We start from the raw sequence: 21,640 nt of genomic DNA on the forward strand, positions 1-21,640 counted from the left end.
GAAGTTAAGATTATATCCTTTTTTACAGTAAAGTGCTTATGTTCTAATACCCTGTACAATGTGTACTCTAGGAGTATAGTTTTAGTAGCTGACATTGCATACTGTGATATATAGAGTGGGTTTTAGTATGGTGACACCACTGTGACGCGATGAAGCCAGACTATGTTTTAGCAGCTGGTTATATTACCGGAATACACATCTAGTATGTTTTAGTAGTTTTAGTCGTTCTTTAACCACTGTGATGTGTTGGAAGAGTTTATTTTTATGTGCTGTTTTAGAGGTACATCTTATCAGTATGGAACATGTTCAGTTCTTACAGTAGTTGATAGTGGGGGGGGGGGGGGGGGGATCCTATCTTATTCTGCGTACTTTTATTGTGGTTCCGATAGCTCTTAGAGTTTCATAGTTCTCACCATGTCTGTATAGTGTATGTATTAGTTACTGTGATACCAAATTGTCTTACCCATGTATGTATGATGCTATGCGCCAGAGATGTATGAATGCTATTTATTTCTGTTTTTATCACACAGCAAGCTGCTTTCCTCGTGTATTTTTTATGTTCATTCATGTATTGTACACTTGGCAATAAATTATCTATCTATCTATCTATCTATGTTTAGACCTCAGCTATGGCAAAGAGTCATCCCCCTAGCAGCAGGCCTTCACTCTCCGCTGGTGTTAAGGACAAGTTTGATGCTTTGCAGGCAAGTACTTGTTTTTGATTTTTTTGAGATTTTTTAGTGCGAAAAAATTAATTAATACAAAATTGACGAGTTCTTATTATAGCAAGATGCCACAAGCTTTGAAACACTGAAATTCTAACTTCTCCGCAATAACATAGTTAAGGGTTTGCTCAAAGTGTTGCAGTATGTGGCATCATTATCATTGTTTAAATACATTTTAATAACCTTACGCCAGGGAGTTTAGAAGCTTATCTCAACTGCCGTCTGAGATGGGTTACGGTAGCATATCACCCCGGCAAGCCAAACATCATGTTGGCCAAGTGATATTTATTACATTCAAATTAAGATTTCTTTCTTTCTTTCTTTAGTTGGTGTTTAACGTCGTTTTCAACCACGAAGGTTATATCGCGACGGCAAATTAAGATACTCATTTTCAAAACTCATTGAAAGATGACATACTTCCCATATTGTTAGACATCAATTTGATGTGCTTATAACATCTTTACAAATATGCTAGGTACAAGAAGTATTTACACAGATTTTGTAACAATATTAAAATAAAACTCGTTAAAATTACCAAAAAAAACAAAGCATCAAAAACGTAATGACCCTTGGGTATCAGTCAGTTAAAGGAGAGGACATCTAAATACTCGATTAACCAAAAGCAAGTGCATAGCGTAACCTGACCTTAATACGACCCCTAACCAACAAACAGAAATGCCACCATAACTAAGAGAGAAAAGACGACAGGAATGAACTCACACAATACAAACATTGATAATACAAAACCTATTAACAACCTAATCAATCCACAACCTTATTTAAAAATTTCTTATTCTTCAAACAATGAATGTACAATTCATTGAAAAGCAGATCCGCTTCTCCAGTTGAATCTATTTGTTGAATGGCCAATTAGTCTACCGCTAACAGAAAACTTTCTGTACGATACACATTCAGTTAATATAGTTGCATTGAATTGAATTGAATTCTGTATAATTCCCTGACAGGCATGGAAACAGGACGTACTCAAGTGGTACCCACTGTTACATGAACGAGCCCACTTCGTACCTCCTGTGTACATGAAGCGCATCAACTATGACTTGCAACACATCGCAGACCAACCAGTGGCTGTGCCAAAAGCTGCCGTCAAAGCCGCCGTAAAACAAACCCTGGATGTGAGCGAGAGTGATGAGATGGAAGACTGCGAACAGCAGCGCGTTCTTCACTGTCTGAAAAAGTTCTGTGAAAAACGCAGTACACCAGGCTCAAAGGTACCACATCTAAGAGTAAGGTGAAGCAAAGACGTTCCTTCCAAGCATATACATTATTCTGCCTTCATGAAATTTGAACAATAGAAAAGGGTTATTTTTCTCAAGCGATTCTAGGTAAGAAATATTTGGAAAGTGTCAACTTTTTTGACATAAAGGAATTTACAGGCATATGTTTATAATTATGTGCTATGTTTTGGTACTTGCAGTTAGTTGAGTAAAATGTAACACGCGGAAGCTCTAATAATACCAAGCATAACGTTGAAAATGCGTGGTTTATGGCATAAGTTTCAGTCTCTTTCATAACATTTGACAACCTGCATGCTCGCATATCCCATTTAATAGATGGATCCCTGTAGTTTGCAACTTATGTGAGGCTGCAACGTGTATCAGGAGCACTGATAATGTTCGAAGTGTGTGGCAAAGGTTCCAGAGGACACAGACGGCGAGGTGATGTTCGTCCTGTCGCAGCTCAAGTTCACCAGCTACCTGGGAGAGCCTTGCTTCGCTGCTGCAGCAAGGACATTCCCCCGGCCCATCGACCTGAAGAAACAGAACCAGGACAGAGGAGACTTTGACATCCTCGTCATCCACCGCCATTACGGCCTGCTGACCGCGGAGATCAAGTCTGTTGGCACTTATTCTACCGGTAAACCCGGATCACAGGCGGAGGAGGATAGAAGCTTGTTGAAGCGACTTCAACAAGCCATCAAGCAGCTGAAAAAATCAGACGATGTGCTGAAGTACCTGACGAGTGACATGCACTGCCAACCTAGAATAAACAAAACCCTGCTGCTGCCCAACATTTCTTTGACTCAGCTTCAGCGAGTGTTAGAGGACAACCCCAAAATCAAAAAGGTAGGACCAAGCCTACAGGCAAACACAGGCCAATTGACATAACTGCGATAAAGGGTATATTTCTACATTTGTTTAGTTGCAGGTATTTTTGAAAAATCACATCGATATTGATTCATCCAGGTGTTGCAATAATTAGATTTGAAATATCCTAACCAGATTCTGGGGCTGATTAAAAGGGCCGTTTGTTAATTGAATAAAAATGGGTTTTTTAATTAAATTGCATAAATGCCTGGTGAAACCTCATCTTGAGTACAGAATTGTTATTTGGCACCCTTTTCTAAAAAGGCAATCCATTGCCATTGAGAAAGTGCAGCGAAGAACAAAGTTGCTAAGGGAATGCCATAGCATGTTATACAGTCAGAGACTGACTAACCTTAATTTATACTCATTAAAAGGCAGAACAATTAGAGGTGGCCTAATTGAAAATTATACATTTATTAACAACTTGGTGGACGTTGACCCTGGACGTATTTTTTCACTTCCAAAGTTGGAGTGCACAAGTCATTCACAAAGAAACATATTTTTGGAGCACTGTAAAACTAACAAAAGAAAAAACACGTTCATTAACAGGGTAGCACCGTTCTGGAATCCACTTCCGGATACGTTCAAATTTGCACCAAGCACTAACAGTTTGAAAAATCTCCTGGACAAGCACACACAATTATCAGAAAGTGTCGTCGACTTTGACGAGTGAAGAAATTAAACACCAACTGTACACAACCAAAGAATGGGACAACTTATGGGCCGCGAAGCCTAGAGGCAATTATACGCCAGTCCCAAAAATGCTACTAATACTAATACTAATACCACTAATACATGAGGTTTCTACTGGCTGCCGAGAATTGAAAGCACTGTCAAATTCTTACGCGTTTCTTATCTCAGGACCACTTGTTTCATAATGTATGCCAATGGCTATTGTTAGTGACGATGACACGGCAGATGTTTAGAACTTTCTCCAATATGTCAGCAAGATTGATGTAAAATTCGTGGGTGTTGTTCTCGACCCTCAGCATTGTCATTCTTTTTTTATGACAGGAACTCTGTACTTGCTTTGGTATACTGGACACAGATGACCCAGGGGACTTTTGTCTGACGTCAGATCAACTCTCAGACAGACATTATTTCTGGGATGTAACAGATGACGTCATGAACGGGTTGGATCGCTGGTGGACGACGGTGATGACGAGCAAGGGAAAGGACCCGGTCATGACGAAACAGGTGTATGAAGACCTTGTGGCGAGGTATGTGATTTCCTCAACCACAAACTTTCCCACTGCCTCGTCACAGTTCCTTTTGTTTGTGTGTGTGTGCTATATTCAATAATCTTCAATTAAGTTCTAAAGAAGAAGCATTTGGAAGGGGAGCTGGCAATTAAAGAGTTACATTTTTGTCCGATTACACAGCCGGAAAACGGAGATGACACTCACTTATATCTGTTTCCCTTGTCCCATTTCTTTCACAAGTTGTACAGTTAACATCACAACACTTTTTGGTGTGACAATTGCAGATTTGCAGGCCCAGCAACCACAGTAGAGGTGTTCTGTCCCTCAGCTATGAGCAAGGCCTCAAAGGTGGTTCGCACTGAGGGAGAAGCGGTGTCAGAGACTGCAGCTCGCTGCATGGACCTCGTGCTGCATCAGGAACAGATCAAGATTCTCAACTCTGGCGAATATCTTGTCTACCTGACAGGTACCATATGACCTTAGTTCACTTGTAAAAGTCAGACCAATTTCTAAATGTAGCATGGGGTTCAACCCAAAAATTGTCATTAGCTGTCAACTGCCAGGACGTAGTATACACCGAATGTGAAAAAAACGTACATAGCGTGAAAGTATTCTGCTTTGCATTTAGCTGATAGAAGTTACTTTACTGCATTATCATAGTACGCGTTGCTCTGCTTAAAAAGAAGTCGTTAAGATTTTGTCAATGGTTCCACATAATTATGTCACTTTCTTTTCACTTTGTAGGTCCTCCTGGGACGGGAAAAACAGTAGTGTTGATGCTACAGGCAGAGCAATGGCTAAAAGATGGACATGAGGTGCATGTTGTCAGCATGTACAACGAAAGTAATGCAGCAGCACTATTAATGTTCTGTAACCTGCAAGCCAAATGCCCAAAACTGGTGAGTAATATTTTTTAGCCTCTCATTCAGAAGACTTGATAGACGGGCACAGTGGCCTAGGGGAAAGACATCGGCCTTCTAATCGGAAGGTCGCGAGTTCAATCCCGGCCGCGGCCGCCTGGTGGGTTAAGGGTGGAGATTTTTCCGATCTCCCATGTCTTCTTATGTGCAGACCTAAAAGGGTTTATCCCCCTTCGTGTGTACACGGAAGCACAAGATTAAACTGCGCAAGGAAAAAATCAAGTAATCCATGTTAGAGTTTGATGGGTTAGTGAAACACGAAAATACCCAGCATGCTTCCCCTGAAAGCGGCGTATAGCTGCCTGAATGGCGGGTTACAATCCATGTCAGAGTTCGATGGGTTATAGAAACACGAAAATACCCAGCTAGCTTCCCCTGAAAGCGGCGTTTAACTGCCTGAATGGCGGGTTAAAAACGGCCATACACATAAAAAAAAAACATACGTGCAAAACCATGAGTGAACGTGGGAGTTTCAGCCCGTGAACGAAGACAAAGATGAAGAAAAAGAAGAAAAAGGCTTGATATTAGCAGTGCCCGAATTCTGATGCTACTGCCGGGGCTAACACGATTGTATATGTGGTGGGAGACGATTTGTGTAAGAAGCTCCTTAGGTTGAGCTGGACAGGTGTTCTTCCAACTGCCTTTGTCTAAACTGATTTGTTATTTGTGATAAAATTTCACCCCTAAATTTGTCTTTCAAACAACTACTGTAATAGTTTAAATTTACCTCTTGACTATTGGGATACACTTATCAAGTCCAACATCAAATACAGAATTCATACACGCTTTAAATACCATCGCGTTATTACATAAAATGTGGGTTTTTTCCGGTCAGTAAGTCAGTTAGTCAATAAGTTAGTCAGTCAATTAATCTACTCACAGGGGCACAAAATCCACTTGCACTTTTACAAGAGCGCGAGTGCTGGTATTGATGGGGCAGTGGGAACTTTAGCAGCCTGTGCTGAGGACGGCCACCTGTACGTCGTTGTGGATGAAGTGGATGGAAGGTATAGATGAGTATTATTTTCCATTTTTTAAAGGCCTACTACTTTGCCTCCTGCTCACCTCATTGTCTCAGATCTGGCAAGACTTTTAACGTTGAATGAGACCATCCCTTGACTTGGTCGCATACCAACAATCAACACCCTGACAGCTTGATGACCGGCACGGTTGGCCTAGTGGTAAGGCGTCCGCCCCGTGATCGGGAGGTCGTGGGTTCGAACCCCGGCCGGGTCAAACCTAAGACTTTAAAATTGGCAATCTAGTGGCTGCTCCGCCTGGCGTCTGGCATTATGGGGTTAGTGCTAGGACTGGTTGGTCCGGTGTCAGAATAATGTGACTGGGTGAGACATAAAGCCTGTGCTGCGACTTCTGTCTTGTGTGTGGCGCACGTTAAAGGTCAAAGCAGCACCGCCCTGATATGGCCCTTCGTGGTCGGCTGGGCGTTAAGCAAACAAACAAACAAACAAAAAAGACAGCTTGATGTGGTGAGCTGGAGTTTGTTAATGAATTGATTTCCCAAAAAGGCACCAGTGCCTTTTACTAAATCAATTCTTTAAAAATATACTATTGTGCACTGCCAGACTGTTCATTTTTAAGATGTGACCAAGAGGAGGGCTGATCTTATCCAAAGTAAAAAGCCTGGCCATACCTAAGACAATGAGGAGAACTGTTTTCACGAGGTGGAGTGGACCTTTAAGCTTGACACGGTAATGTACATGAAACAAAGATCAAAATGTTTGAAGAAGTTTGAAAATGCCATCCTAATGTTGTTAGTCAGAAAGTTTATTTTACCAAATGACGTTTATTCTTTTTGACAAAGGAGCAAGAAATTGATCATGGATTGTATGTCCTGAAACAAGAAAATGTCTGCTTAATTCTGCATACGTATTGCAACATTGTATGAAATATGCCAAGCAGGCGACTCCCAAAATTGGGATGGGATAATAACGGTCAATACCGTCATACACCTAAAGATCCGTGTGAGTTTGAGTCCAAGAACGTGCAGGAAGAAAAAGAGCCGGCCGGTAAACAGATCCTGCTAGCTCTATGCGAGCATTCCCTTTACATGGGCGTCATACTATAATACCTGTGTAGAGCTGTATGCATAGCATCAACAGGAGCTTGATTATAAAACGAGGTTGCTTTGAACATACTAACATGCTCAGTGCATTTACCTAATGTTTTTACATGTTGTTTGTTTTTACATTTAGTCAAGTTTTGACTAAATGTTTTAACATAGAGGGGGAATCGAGACGAGGGTCGTGGTGTATGTGTGTGTGTGTGTGTGTGTGTGTGTGTGTGTGTGTGTGTGTGTGTGTGTGTGTGTGTGTGTTTGTCTGTCTGTCTGTGCGTGTGTGTGTGTAGAGCGATTCAGACCAAACTACTGTACCGATCTTTATGAAATTTGATATGAGAATTCCTGGGAATGATATCCCCGGATGCTTTTTTCTTTTTTTCGATAAATACTTTTGATGACGTCATATCCGGCCTTTTGTAAAAGTTTAGGCAGCACTGTCACACCCTCATTTTTCAATCAAATTGATTCACATTTTTGTAAAGCAATCTTCGACGAAGGCCGGACTTCGGTATTGCATTTCAGCTTGGTGGCTTAAAAATTAATTAATGACTTTGGTCATTAAAAATCTGAAAATTGTAATAATTTTGTTTATATAAAACGATCCAAATTTACGTTCATCATATTCTACATCATTTCCTGATTCCAAAAACATATAAATATGTTATATTTGGATTAAAAACAAGCTCTGAAAATTAAAAATAAAAACATTATGATCAAAATTACATTTCCGAAATCGATTTAAAAACAATTTCATCTTATTCCTTGTCGGTTCCTGATTCCAAAAACATATAGATATGATATGTTTGGATTAAAAACACGCTCAGAAAGTTAAAACGAAGAGAGGTACAGAAAAAGCGTGCGATGCAGCACAGCGAAACCACTACCGCGCTGAACAGGCTCGTCAGTTTCACTCCGTTATGCACAAGCGGCGGACTACGGTCATTGTGAAAAATGCAGTGCGTTCAGTTTCATTCTGTGAGTTCCACAGCTTGACTAAATGTAGTAATTCCGCCTTACGCGACTTGTTTGTTTATCAGCTTGTTCACATTTCGTTAGTCTGAAGTTTTATTAATTAAAAACAAACTATTGTTTATTTTCTTTGATATAATGTAAAGACAGCCATACATTATGATGCGAATATTGTTTAAAAAAAAAAGATCAATATATGATGACATATGATCATTTTGATGCTACACATGTTGACAGGTATATTTTTTTCACGTATGACAAAAAAAAAAAAAAAAAAAAAAAAAAAAAAAGCTTGTTCACAGATTTTTTAGACAAGCTTCTTGGCCGCATCAAAATACTTCACCTGTGGGCTGCCCGCATCTATTGCAATGCCATCCCACCATGCATTACTGAGTTTTCTCTCACTGTTCCTCTTCGTTCTCCTGCTGCCGTCACCCGAGAAGTACGATTTGTCTGTTTTCAAGGCTCTCTCTCTCTCTCTCTCTCTCTCTCTCTCTCTCTCTCTCTCTCTCTCTCTCTCTCTCTCTCTCTCTCTCTCTCTCTCTCTCTCTCTCTCCCTCTCTCTCTCTCTCTCTCTCTCTCTCTCTCTCTCTCTCTCTCTCTCTCTTTCAAATGTTGATTGTGCAAGTGCTAATGCTTCAAAAACCTTTAGCTAATCTCCACATTAGAGCAGCTCAGCTTATTATGTTAAAGAATCACACTCTTTCAGATTCTGATTATAAAAATGTGCAAGTACTACCATTTCAACAAAGATTAATGTATAATAAAGGTGTTATAATGCATAAAGGGATGTCAGAGTATGCACCGGAGACATTACGTGATAATTTTATTTTGAACTATAACAGAATAAAAATCATAACACCGACTCCACGTCTTGACCTTTTCAAATCAAGCCTTCTATATTCAGGTGCGGTCCTATGGAACTCACTGCCAATTTATCTTAATAATACAAGAAACATATATACAGATTCAAAAAAGCATTATATGTCACACATAATGCAACAAAACTAGTGATGAATGGTTCATCATTTCATTTAAAATGTATGTACATGCAGATCTAAATTATATTATGATAAAAATGGACACTTTTTATCATTGAGAATTGTACTTAAAATGCAGTACGACAATTTGTATATGTGTATACAGTTATAATGTGTTAAGTTTGCCGTAATAGTTCTTTGATTATATTGTTTTATGTTCCTGTTGACCCTATCTTAGGGCGAGGGATGGATGTAAAAAAGCATTATATTCTTGCTTATCGAAAGTTGGCCAAAACATTATTGCAACAAATTTCAAACCCAAATTAAAGCATTAATTCCTGTGTCATTTAATTGAAACTGTATATGCCAGTTAAGACCGTTCACTTAACCTTCAGGATCACCTTTTGGATTGAATATTTCTTTTACAGGGATCACGTGACGTGACCGCCGCTCAAGTAAGGGTACCCTAAAAAAATCTACCAGACAAAAACGGAAAGGCCGAATAAAAAATCGACACAAAATCGCAATAGGCAAAAAGTTGTTACTTTGATGTAAGAGAAGAAAGTCAAACCAATTATCTACCCTGAACAGATTGTTTTGTTTTAATCAATGTTTCATTTGAGCAGGGTGTTCATCAACAGTTGGACATAACACTACTGGACTTGTCTAGCGCATTTGATACGATAGACCACGAAATTCTGCTCCACAGGCTTCAGCACTCCTTTGGTGTTCATGACCTGGCCTTTTCCTGGGTTCGTTCGTACCTTACTAACCGGACGCAGACCGTTTGTGTCAACGGCATCAAATCTCAACCTTCAGCTCTCCAGTACGGTGTCCCGCAAGGGTCCGTGCTTGGCCCCATACTTTTCGTTCTATATGCCTCCCCTGTGTCCGATGTTATCAGTCGCCATGCGTTGTCGCACGAGAGTTTCGCTGATGATACACAGCTTCATCAGTCTGCCCCTCTTGCTGAAGTTGACGATCTGGTATCTCGGACACAGGATTGCATTGCGGACCTCAGTGATTGGATGTCTTTAAACAAACTCCAGTTAAATAGTGACAAAACCGAAGTTATGCTGGCCTGTCCCAAGAAATTTCTCAATCACCCTTCTCTTCCTGCCTCTCTCACTGTCAACGAACTACCTATCTCTTTCTCTCCGTCTGTCCGCAGCCTTGGCGTCACTCTCGATCCAACTCTCTCTTTCCAAAAACACATCTCTAACATCTGCAAGTCCGCCTATCTAGAGCTGCGCAAGATTAGTTCAGTCCGTCACTACCTCACCACTGATGCAACCAAAACGTTAGTGTGTTCTTTAGTCCTCTCAAAGATAGATTATTGCAATTCTCTTCTGGCCGGTCTCCCTAAGTACCTTTTAGATAGACTTCAAAGGAGCCAAAATAACGCTGCCCGCCTGGTCTTCAAATCTTCCAAGTATGAACACGCCACACCCCTTCTTCACTCTCTACCCTGGCTGCCTATCACTAAAAGGATCGAATACAAACTCTCCTCTCTTTCTTTTGCCGTCGTTTCTGGTTCTGCCCCAGAATACTTCTCAGAACTCCTCAATCTCTACACCCCCTCTCGTCAGCTTCGCTCCGCCGCCGACACTCGACTCTTCCGACTCCCCACAGTGCAAACAAAGACATGTGGCGAGAGGTCCTTCGCCTATCAAGCCCCTGTGACCTGGAATAGATTACCTCTGCCTCTCAGACACGCAGATTCTCTCACTACATTCAAGACAAATCTCAAAACACACCTCTTTCAGCGCAAGTGATTTCCCCTCCAGCATCTCCCCACCCACCCCATCCCGCCCCACCTCACCCCCTACCTAGTGCCTAAAATAACGTGTATATATATTTTCTGCGCTTTGTGTCAGCACTGTTTGTGTGTGTGTAAATAGTATTGTTGACACGTTTTTATATAGAAGCCTATTGTGGTTCTTGTGCCTGGGCTGTGTATTGGATTGTCATTGTATGCCTGCATTATTAGTTGTCAGTGATTATTACATGTGCTGATTGTTCTCTTTGCCTGCGCGCGTATAGTATGTTGGTTATGTTTGGTCATAGTATGTTTGTTTATGTTTGGTCGTTATCTTTGCCTGTGCGTGTATTGTATGTTTGGTCGTTTTCTTTGCCTGTGCATGTATAGTTTGTTGGTTATGTTTGGTCGGTTTCTTTGCCTGTGCGTGTATAGTATGCTTGGTCGATGTATGTATTGTAAAGCGCTAAGAGTAGACATTTTTCTAGAATAGCACTATAAAAGTTTGCATTATTATTATTATTATTATAATCAATTAACTTGCCATTGAAACAATGTGTCATGAGCAATATGAATAATTATTTATCTACAGGTATATTTATTGGTAATGCAGTAGATTGTACAGTTATATTGTAAACAGCAGATTGGAAGAATGGGTTGAAATAAATATCATTGCTGGTAAGCATCAAGTTCCATTGAAAAGGGGGTCCACAATTCATGATTTGTTTGTTGTTAACCACATTTCGGAGAGATCCGTAAATTATACTAGGCCATTATAAATTTAGAGAGTATTTTTTCCTGCTAGATTAAGTAGTGAGTTAAAATGTCAATATTTCGGAAACAAAACTTGAAGAGCTGTGTTTGCCATTTTCAATAAGGTATATGAGTTGGACAATGAACCTTGATGGTATGAAATTGTACAGTATGCTGCCGTAATATAAAGGGCCTTCTCCCTCTCTCCTTTCATGCTATACATTTAGTCAGTTAATGCATGCTTTCTTCCTCATAATCCATTATTTTATGTCCTTATATTTCTTCTAAATTTGCTTGTCTAGGTTCAAAAGTCCGACTTTGTCCAAAAGTACGGAATTGTGAGGGAGTATGAACAGAACGTCTATCCCCACACTGACGGTCCACTCATCCGTGAACTACGTCATCAAGGTCCAGATCATCCCCATGACGTTATGCCACGTGACTGTGAAGCCTGTGGTACTCAGCTGGCGTCTGTCCTAGTGGAACTGCATGTCGGAGGTAAAGCCAAAGTTATGCAGATATGCTTGGCTAAACTGGCTTTCATATTAATGCAAATGAAATATTTTGAAAGGAAGACACCATTCTCCATCCTTGTCACTCGTTATTGAAAGGAACCGATCCCTCATGGCTTTTGATTCTTTTGATGAAAAAATCCTAGATTGCTTTATTCAAATTATAGGCATCTACAGGGAGAACTCAATTTCTTTTTAGACTTTCTTTTCTAGCCTCAAGGATGAATTGACGAGTTATTTTATTTATTTTTTCTTTCTGTCCTAACACCTGTTCCTTGCGCTAGTGTGCGATTTATTTTAAATATTCATGATTGGGGGTCCAAACTGCATTTATATAGACTAGCATTGGAAGAAAAACTACAGTTGTAAATGCATGATAGTCATCACTTTCGTAGAACCCCTTCAGGAACCCCTTGCGAAACTGGTATTTCATTTGTCAAGAAATTTGAGTCTGGTTTGTCGGACAATAAGTCAACTGTCAATATATAAAAACTATAGTAAAATAGTCAAATGCAATTACCTGTTTTGCTGCCAAATGTCTGTGTCAATCTTTCTAATATGTGTCAATGTGCTGCGAGTCAGGAATCGAACATTGCCGACACTAATATTGCAACCATACAGATGGTGTGCACACAACATTTTGATTGAAAAGACTTTTACGGGGGACTTATGCCTTTGATAACCCTGCTGATTTCTTTTTTACTGACTGCTTAAAGGCACAGTCAGCCTCCCGTAAACCACCACAGACACTGTCAGGCTTTTACACACAGTACAAACACCCTTTCGTTTAAACACTCACTGCTTGAGAACATCCTAGGTGCCCTACGTAAAGAGCGAACAATTTTCAATGAATTTATTTTTGCGTGGCTAGCCGGATTGTCTGATCAGACAATCGGGCGGTACGTTTTGGCGCTAAACCTAACTTTTAAAATCTAAATAATAATTTGACAGCTTGTTACACAATCATTCTTAAATCATAAAAGAATTCTTTTTTCATCAAGAGAAGATCAGTACAACTTGAAGTTTTAAAAGTTTAAAAAAGCTAGCCCGGAAGTGTGTCCCGCAAAACTTGGTTCTCGTAGCAGACGAATGTTGTGCATGTCGACAGTTTCTTTGAACGGTCAACCGCCACCGCTCGTGTGACTCGCAGCCGTTTGTTGCCTTTTATATTCAGAGGTAGACAATAACGTGCTATTGCATACAGCGAGTCGCATTGAAATCACAAACGGACTATTAAATTGTGAAAAAAAAGGAAAGTGGATCACACGGGTTCACGATGGCTCAGGGGTTAGATAAACCACGAAAGCTGATGTGTGGTGTACGCGAGCTAAATAGCCAATCAAACGAACTGTGTCATTTAATGCCATGAAATGCTATTGCAAGTGTGTTCGATAAGGTTATAACTGCTTTTTTCTTGAGAGAATATTTAAATCGTTCTGTAGACCATTTGAGACATACTGGGGCTTTAAATGCAAGGGAGTTCTAGAATCAGAGAATATGTCATTTTCTTTCTTTATTTATTTGGTGTTTAACGTCGTTTTCAACCATTCAAGGGTATATCACAACGGATATGTCATTTTGACTGTCATTTTTCAGTTCAAACCAATGATAGGATTAACAATTTCGAAAACCGGCAGTGGTTTGTTTGTTCATGCTAACACTCCTGGCTCTAAACGAAATTGTTTGTTATTTCTAACACTTCCGTTTTGACGAGAGAAAAAAATCCTTCCAAGTTAAAGTATTAAATGCAACAGGGAAACAAGACTTCATTTTTTCTGAAGAAAGCGTAGAATAACCTAGTCTTCATTGTTGAAAAATCACATTAACCATCACTTTAAATTTCTCTGCAAGACGTCCAGAAGCTCTTTTTTTTTTTTTTTAGACATATCCACTATTGAAGTCCCCACTAATAAAACTATGTGTTCCTGGACATGTGTCAAAGAAGCATCTGCCATCATTCATTTCTAAATTGCAATGCATTGTCGGTTGTCATTGAAATTGTCATATTGATAAATAAAGAATCCACACAAGCAGACAATAAGCACTAAAATAAACTAGGTACACATTCTGGGATCAAACCTGTAAATATAACTGCAAAACGATATCCTTCACTAGGTTGGGCGTTGAAAACTATTACGACCGCTATTCTGGTTTTGAAAATTCCCCGTCATTTTGAATCTGGCTGTAACTGAATTGAATTGAACTTTATCAAAAATGACAAATCCGTTCTTAATATATAAAAACCAAAAAAGAGCTCCTTCAATTACATAAAGACACAGACACACAGATACTGAAAGACAGAGAGAGAGAGAGAGACAGAGAGAGAGAGACACACACACACACACACACACACATACACACACACACACACACACACATTCACTCAGACACACACACATACACACACACACACACACACACACACACACACACACACACAAACACACACAACCACACACGTGGGTGCGCACACATACGTTCACGCTTGTGCTTCACTCTCTATGTTATGGCGAACAGTTCCAGATACAAGCAATCAGACTTCAGCATGTGTAAGCCCAGACCCTTTGATGTACCGGGACGTGTTCCTGCTCTGTATCAACGGTTTCACTTGTCACAGTCCTGATGAAAAGGACGGGGCAACAGGAACATGCGGCATCATCCATGGTCTTCAGAAATCAGGGGTTCCGGTCACCGTATTGTCGTTAGTCTTTTAACATATTCGTGTGTGTGTGGTGGTTGTCACGTCTGCCTTTGCACTATTGAAAAATAGATTGCTTGTCACTCAGCTTTAAGAAATTCTTAATTTGACTTCATATACTTCTGTAGCTTTTCCAAACAAGGAAAGTAAACAGAAAATAACACATGTTCAAGTTAATTACTTGAAGAAAATGCACGTTAATAAAAATGTGTTTATTTTCTTGTGAATGAAAGTTTTTAACACTACCGACACAAATACTATAGTATGATTTATGGAGCGAACCATTTTAAACTGTCATCTTGACCGGTTTACTTGTATTTAAGCACCGAGCGACATTCTGCATAATGATAGACATGCTAATTTGTGAATACCTTCCTTGAATGACGTGCATACTTAAAGTTACCAACAACAACATTATTACAGTTTCAACGATACGTTCAATCGCACCAAACTGATGACAACACTGGCCACCATGCAAGGACCTGACAGTGTCATTGCCACAGACTGCCAATGTGTTGCTGGGCTGGAAAGAAAGGTAATGAAAAGTTTTATCATTTGAAAGAGAGAGAGAGAGAGGGGGATAAAGAGAGGGAGTGTGTGTGTGTGTGTGTGTGTGTGTGTGTGTGTGTGTGTGTGTGTGTGTGTGTGTGTGTGTGTGTGTGTGTGTGTGTGCGTGCGTGCATGCGTGCGTGCGTGCGTGTGTGTGACACAGAGGGATTATTTTAATTAATTTTGAAATGATCTGCACGTGGCGTTATTTCCTTGTGCACGGTGTTTTGACACGTTTGTAAAAGCGTTCACTAGCGTGCTTACAATCAAAAACATAAGTGTCTATAATTATTACTTTTTAATAATGTTATATGTTTGTATGAGCATCCCTGTCATATTTGTGAGTGGATGAGGTATGTGAATCACACACGATGACAGCTTTTACTTTATCATGTGCGACTATGAGTACTGCGTGTAACGCGTATTTCTATACCTATTTATGTATTTAAAGATGTTTTCATCCCTGCATGCTCAAGTTACAATTCAAATACACCCTTTGCAGATCGTATCCTGGGTACAACCTGCGGAATCTGACTCCATGTTAGAACACTTTGACAGATTAATGGCTTTCTCTAGAACTTCTGGCCAGCTGATCACTATCACGACACCACCTGATGCAAAACTGGCCGCGGTAAATTTTGCGTAATCCTCCATTCCTAGAACTGTACTTTTAGTGTGTACTTTAATTTCATGTCATTGTTTAATATAAGCAACGCTATTTTAATGCGTTTTAGTCACAATAGCGAACGTAGTTGGTACTCAAACACAAATATCATTGTGTAACTGCTGTTTGGTAGTAGTCTTTGTGACAGTCTTCATGATGCAGACGATTTATTGTGCACATTGCCGTTTGTGCGTCTGAACCGAAAGCACTGACTATCAATTGACATTGTTTAAAACAGGAATTTTATCTGCTGGACGTGAACGTACCAACTTTAGCTATATTTTAAATATATGCTGAGGTGTTTTTTTTAATTCTTCTTGGTCATTGTGTGAAGTCGTTTCAATCAAATTAACGAAACAGACCAGGTAGACTTTGATATTGTAAGTACACTCTAGGAGAAAAGATAATACAGATTTTGTTATATTGTATGAAAGACATAATACCAAACGCAATAGATTCTTACTTTAAATACACGTTACTAAGGTCGTTTTCGTGGTGTGTGCACATACATTTGAGTAATATGTCCATAAAACTTGCATTGTGTATTTTTTCACATATGAACCACCTTAATCATCTCATTAAAAATGTCCGACTTTATTAGTGTTGATCGACAACTATTGTGAAACAGAAACATGAAAGGATGTTGCAAATGCGTGATATCTCACACACACACACGTGAATCAAGCATTTGTCTTTTAGAAAATGTGCACTTTTTATAGTCATTCAAAGTGTATCACGACAATATTTGGAATGTACAGATTATAGAAGTAGCTATATTAACCCCAGTTACTTGTTTTAATTAGTGAACATTTCGGGGTTGCTAGGGAGTTGAACAATCTGTTAAAGGCAGATAATTCTTCTTGCGTAAACCAAAATGGAATGAATTTTGAAAACTGGTACATTTAATCATGATGTGAGTACATAATGACTGTTGTCATCTAAAGAAAAATATTATTAATTAGCTTAAAATGCTATCTTTTATTTCGTTATTTACATTGTTCAAGGTCAATTTGTGTAGTACTCACATTGAGTAAACGTCCTGGCGAATATGCAAAAGTTTCCTATCTTTGAATGTGACTTTAATTTTTATGCTATGTATTCAGTGTATTTAGGTACCTTAAAACGGGAGTCACTGCACAGATGTTTGAATTTCGTAATTCTACTCTTTTTTTCCACCTGCTTTGAAGAATGCATACCAAGCAGGATTAAATAAAGTATGACTCCTTAATCGGTAAAGAAAACAGAACGCCGACTAAAATTAATTTCATTAATTAGCACAGTTACGAAGCATTTTCGAGCAAATTATTGCAGGGGTATCTAAATTACAGAATGTCCATTGTCCCTTGAAAGGGCCTTGAACTTTGTGAGGTCTTATTCGCCAGAAAACTGTCTAAAATGGCTCATTAGATTGTATACCTTTAGGAATTTTGCCTTTGTTACATCTTTTCAAACAGATGGAGAATCTAGGATCACTGTTGAAAGGTAAGAGATATTTGTTTTCCAGGAACCCAATGTTGTGAAAGTTGCTTAGTACATTGATGTTTTTGATTATCATTCAAAACGACAAAGATGAAGAAAGAAAAAAGTCTTTTTACTATACTCTGCGCAGTCATTCAACAAGAAAAAAGCAACTTAAACGTGTCTACATATAATACAATGCTACGCAAGGTTTTCCTTCGGGAATTCTCTTTCATCATGACACAAGAAATAACTCAATGAAAGTGGGTAAACTGGTAACAGCTCTGCAAATATAACCTTTTGTATAACCTAAGTACCTGCAGAGGATTAGCGGGACGAAAGCAGAAAAAAGTGCAGTCATTAAACCGTTCATTAAACCGTAGATATTTGTATACAATATCAAAGTATTACTAAATTCTTACTATAGTCCATTTTTACCAAAATATCAACAACAAAACATAAGATGGGTTGACAGCTTGTCATCATCTCTGCTTACCGGATCAATTATCAGACATATAGACGTTTGTTCAAGGGAATACTACAATTAAGGGTCCTTCTCAACAATAAAATGTTCCTTCTCACTTGTTTTTATTCTGCTTTGTTGAATTTTTGTTTGTTTGATTGGCGCCCAGCCGACCACGAAGGGCCATATCAGGGCGGTGCTGCTTTGACATTTAACTTTCCCCACACACAAGACAGAAGTCCCAGCTCAGGCTTCATGTCTCACCCAGTCACATTATTCTAGCACTAACCCCATAATGCCAGACGCAAGGCGGAGCAGCCACTAGATTGCCAATTTTAAAGTCTTAGGTATGACCCGGCCGGGGATTCGAACCCACGACCTCCCGATCACGGGGCGGACGCTAGGCCAACTTTGTTGAATTTAAAATGTAAGGTTACTGAACACATCGAATCATGTATTGAAGACTGACGACATCATACTTTCATAAAGTCACACTCAGTCCTCCCACATCTCAGATGTTGTCAGGCTTTTACATGAGATAGGGCCATCCCTCCGCTTGGTCACATACCAAAAATGAACAGCATGGATGCTCTCTGTGCATAGTGTTCATTTTTGTTATCAATTAAATCAATTCATCAACAAATGTAACTCACACACCAAGCACTGAGGGTGTTGTCTTTATGTATGTGTTCAAGTGGAGGGATAATCGTATCCTATGTAAAAGAACTGTTAACACGAGAAGGAGTGTCCCTCTAAAAACAAGTAATTTCCAGGCGCTGCCTCCATTCTGTAGTCTAATACAATTACAATTACGGTGTAACGCGTCACAGCGCCCAGAGTTTACTTAGAATTCAGACAGATGTAAAAGACTGCCGAGTTTAGAAGAGTTGTATCCCTAGATGCTGAAGCAAATACGAAAAAGCGCTCTTCAATTACAACAAGCATTCATGGCATACTAATGAACGAGGACGTCTGATGTGCATGTTTTTAATGGAAGGAGGCACCACCTCGAGCTGATGCTGTCATTTATGCGATAGATATAATGCGCCCAATACGATGCAGTTCTTCTCTCAAAACATGCACTCGGAGATTACCAATTCACTGCCGCCATGTTTGCTTGCTTGAGTGTTGACAACACTGTCACAGCACTTCAAAATAGTCAACCAGGACTGTATTTCTGAAACTATTCTCTTCTCTTTAGGGGACCTTGAGACGAAGAGTGAAGAGGAGATGATGGCCTTTGAAAACAATATGGAAGACGTTTTCATTGAGCTTGGAAAGGAGTGCCTGACTGAGGACATAGTCCGTGAGGTTAATACCGTTGTACAGATCAGCGTTACCCACAGAAACGGAGAGGAACATTCTATTTTCGTCAACATGCAGCTGGGTATGATTCAGTCGCTTTTTCTACGATTCGGAGATTGTTTTTAAGTTTTTGGTCACGGACACTATCTGGGTTGTTTTCATCGTAGTCGATTTTCAAGCTACACCTTTATCCACCGCAACCCAGTAACAAACTTTTATCCTTTGTAAAAGTGTCATTCAGAAAAGAGCACAAATGTTGCAAATAGTTTATAGTAGGTTAATGTTTGTGTGTGTGTGGGGGGGGAGGGTATATTGGTTTGTGTGTGTGTGTGTGTGTGTGTGTGTGCGTCACCCGTGTGTGTGTGTGTGTGTGTGTGTGCATGTGTGTGTGTGTTGTTGTTGTTGTTGTTGCTGTTGTCGATGTTGTTGTTGTCTTCCTTTCAAACCGCTTAACCCTAAGTTTTGCTTCTACCTCCAGATGGTGGGAGCGTGGATAGAGATGAAAAGAGTCCCTGGGGATGTAGAACAGCGGGCCACATACGACTTCTGGCACGAGACTTTTCCTGCTTCCTTCGTAGCAAAACAATGGACATAGCACTATTTCAGGGGTATTTAGAGGGCCGAATCAAGATTGAGATGCACGACTCTGTAGGGCTACTTCGATGTAATAAGTTCTTCGTGAAACTCCGTGCCCTGTACCAGGAAAGATATGAATGACAAAAGTACGGCTAAGCTCTTTCCTGTGACAGGAAGTTCAGTGGTACCAAGTTATCATAGTTCTGCTTTTATTCTTCATGATGCAAAATATGTTAGAAATGTCTTTCTGCAAAACGGTTGTTGACAATCTTGAATTACAGCTTGTATCTACTTGGTTAAATTATAAACGGGGTTTAAGTCATCCTGCGACCTGTTTTCAGGGCATGCTAAATAACCCTTCCCCGAAGAAATTTCGTGCGATATTAACGCAATCCAAAGCCAGTGAACCCTGCGCTGTAAAATTTTGGTCCCACAAATATAACATTTGCATTGACGAAAAGTATTGGGTCCTGGCAAGTGCATGTACAAGCGAAGAAAGATTAAAGTTACTCCAATGGAAAATTTTACATAATATTTATCCCACAAATATTTTATTGCATAAAATGAAGTTAAAAGAAAATAGTTTATGTAGTCTTTGTAATGAAATTGATTATATTGAACACTTCTTTTGGAAATGTAGTAAAATGAAATTGTTTTGGGAAAATGTTAGAAGATGTATATTTGTTAATACGGGAGAAAATATTATATTAACAGAAAAAGATGTATTGTTTGGATACTCTCCAGAAGTGCAAACCCCCATAAACAAAATTATTAATCATATTTTGCTCATTTCAAAAATGTGTATCAGTAAGTATAGATATGGTAGACCTATTGATTTGAATGTGATGTTAGGATATGAATTAGCATTGCGATATTTCAGTATTGTGTAAATGTTGAAGGATGAATGAGGATACGTTGTAGACGGATGCTTGAATATTTTTTTATTAAAAGCCCCACAATGATGTGCTTGGCAAATTAAAAAAAAATTAAAAATTAAAAAAATTAAAAAAAAAAATAAAAAAAATAAACGGGGTTTAAGTAGTCAGAACAGGAGAGAAGAGTAAATGAGAGTTAGGCAGAATCATTATCCTCACAAAAAAATCGGAAGGTACTGAGTGATGGGTGACGGAAGTGCAAACCTTCATTTAATAAGTGTTTATGGTGTTGGAGCTCGTAGTTGTTCTAATGTTTGTACAGTTTCGGCTGTGAGTTCAAGCGGAGCCCATAGAGAAACAATTAACCCAGCCTCGTTTTGCAAAATATTGTTGTTATTGTTGTGGGGTTATTTTTTTTCGTGTTTTTTTTAATTTGCCAAGCACATCATTGTGAGGCTTTTAATCAAAAATCAAGCATCCGTCTACAACGCATCATCATTCATCCTTCAGCATTTACACAATACTGAAATATCTCAACGCTAATTCATATCCTAACATCACATTTATATTGTTCTTATTGTTGTTGTTGTCGTTGTTTTTGTTCATGTTGTCGTTGTCGTTGTTGTTCTTCCTTTCTTTATTTAAACAAATTGTTTTGCTCATTAGGCTGATAAGGCTTTTCTGATGTAGTACTATTAATCCTCGCGGTAATTAACAAGAAATACGAAACAAAAAAGCAGTCCCCTGTTTCTTACAGGCGAGAATAGGCGAGATTGGCGAGTGGGGCGAGGAAGTACCGTTTCTTGGGCACATCTAGCCGCGAGTGACGCAAGGATTCTCGCCTCGAACGCTAGGTAGCTTCGGGCTTGCTCGCTTGGCAAGAAAACATGGCGGCCACGCAGCTGACCATCCGATCGTTTTTTACCGACCAGTGCAGACGACCTTTTCGGAATCAACCAATGGTGTTTAATTCTTGCGTAGCAAGCCATTGAACTGTTTCATAGACAATCTCGCCTCCTAGCTTCGCGAGCGGCTAGCCGAAAGAAT

This window comes from Littorina saxatilis, linkage group LG3, assembly GCF_037325665.1.
Source record: "Littorina saxatilis isolate snail1 linkage group LG3, US_GU_Lsax_2.0, whole genome shotgun sequence".
NCBI classification, from domain to species: domain Eukaryota; kingdom Metazoa; phylum Mollusca; class Gastropoda; order Littorinimorpha; family Littorinidae; genus Littorina; species Littorina saxatilis.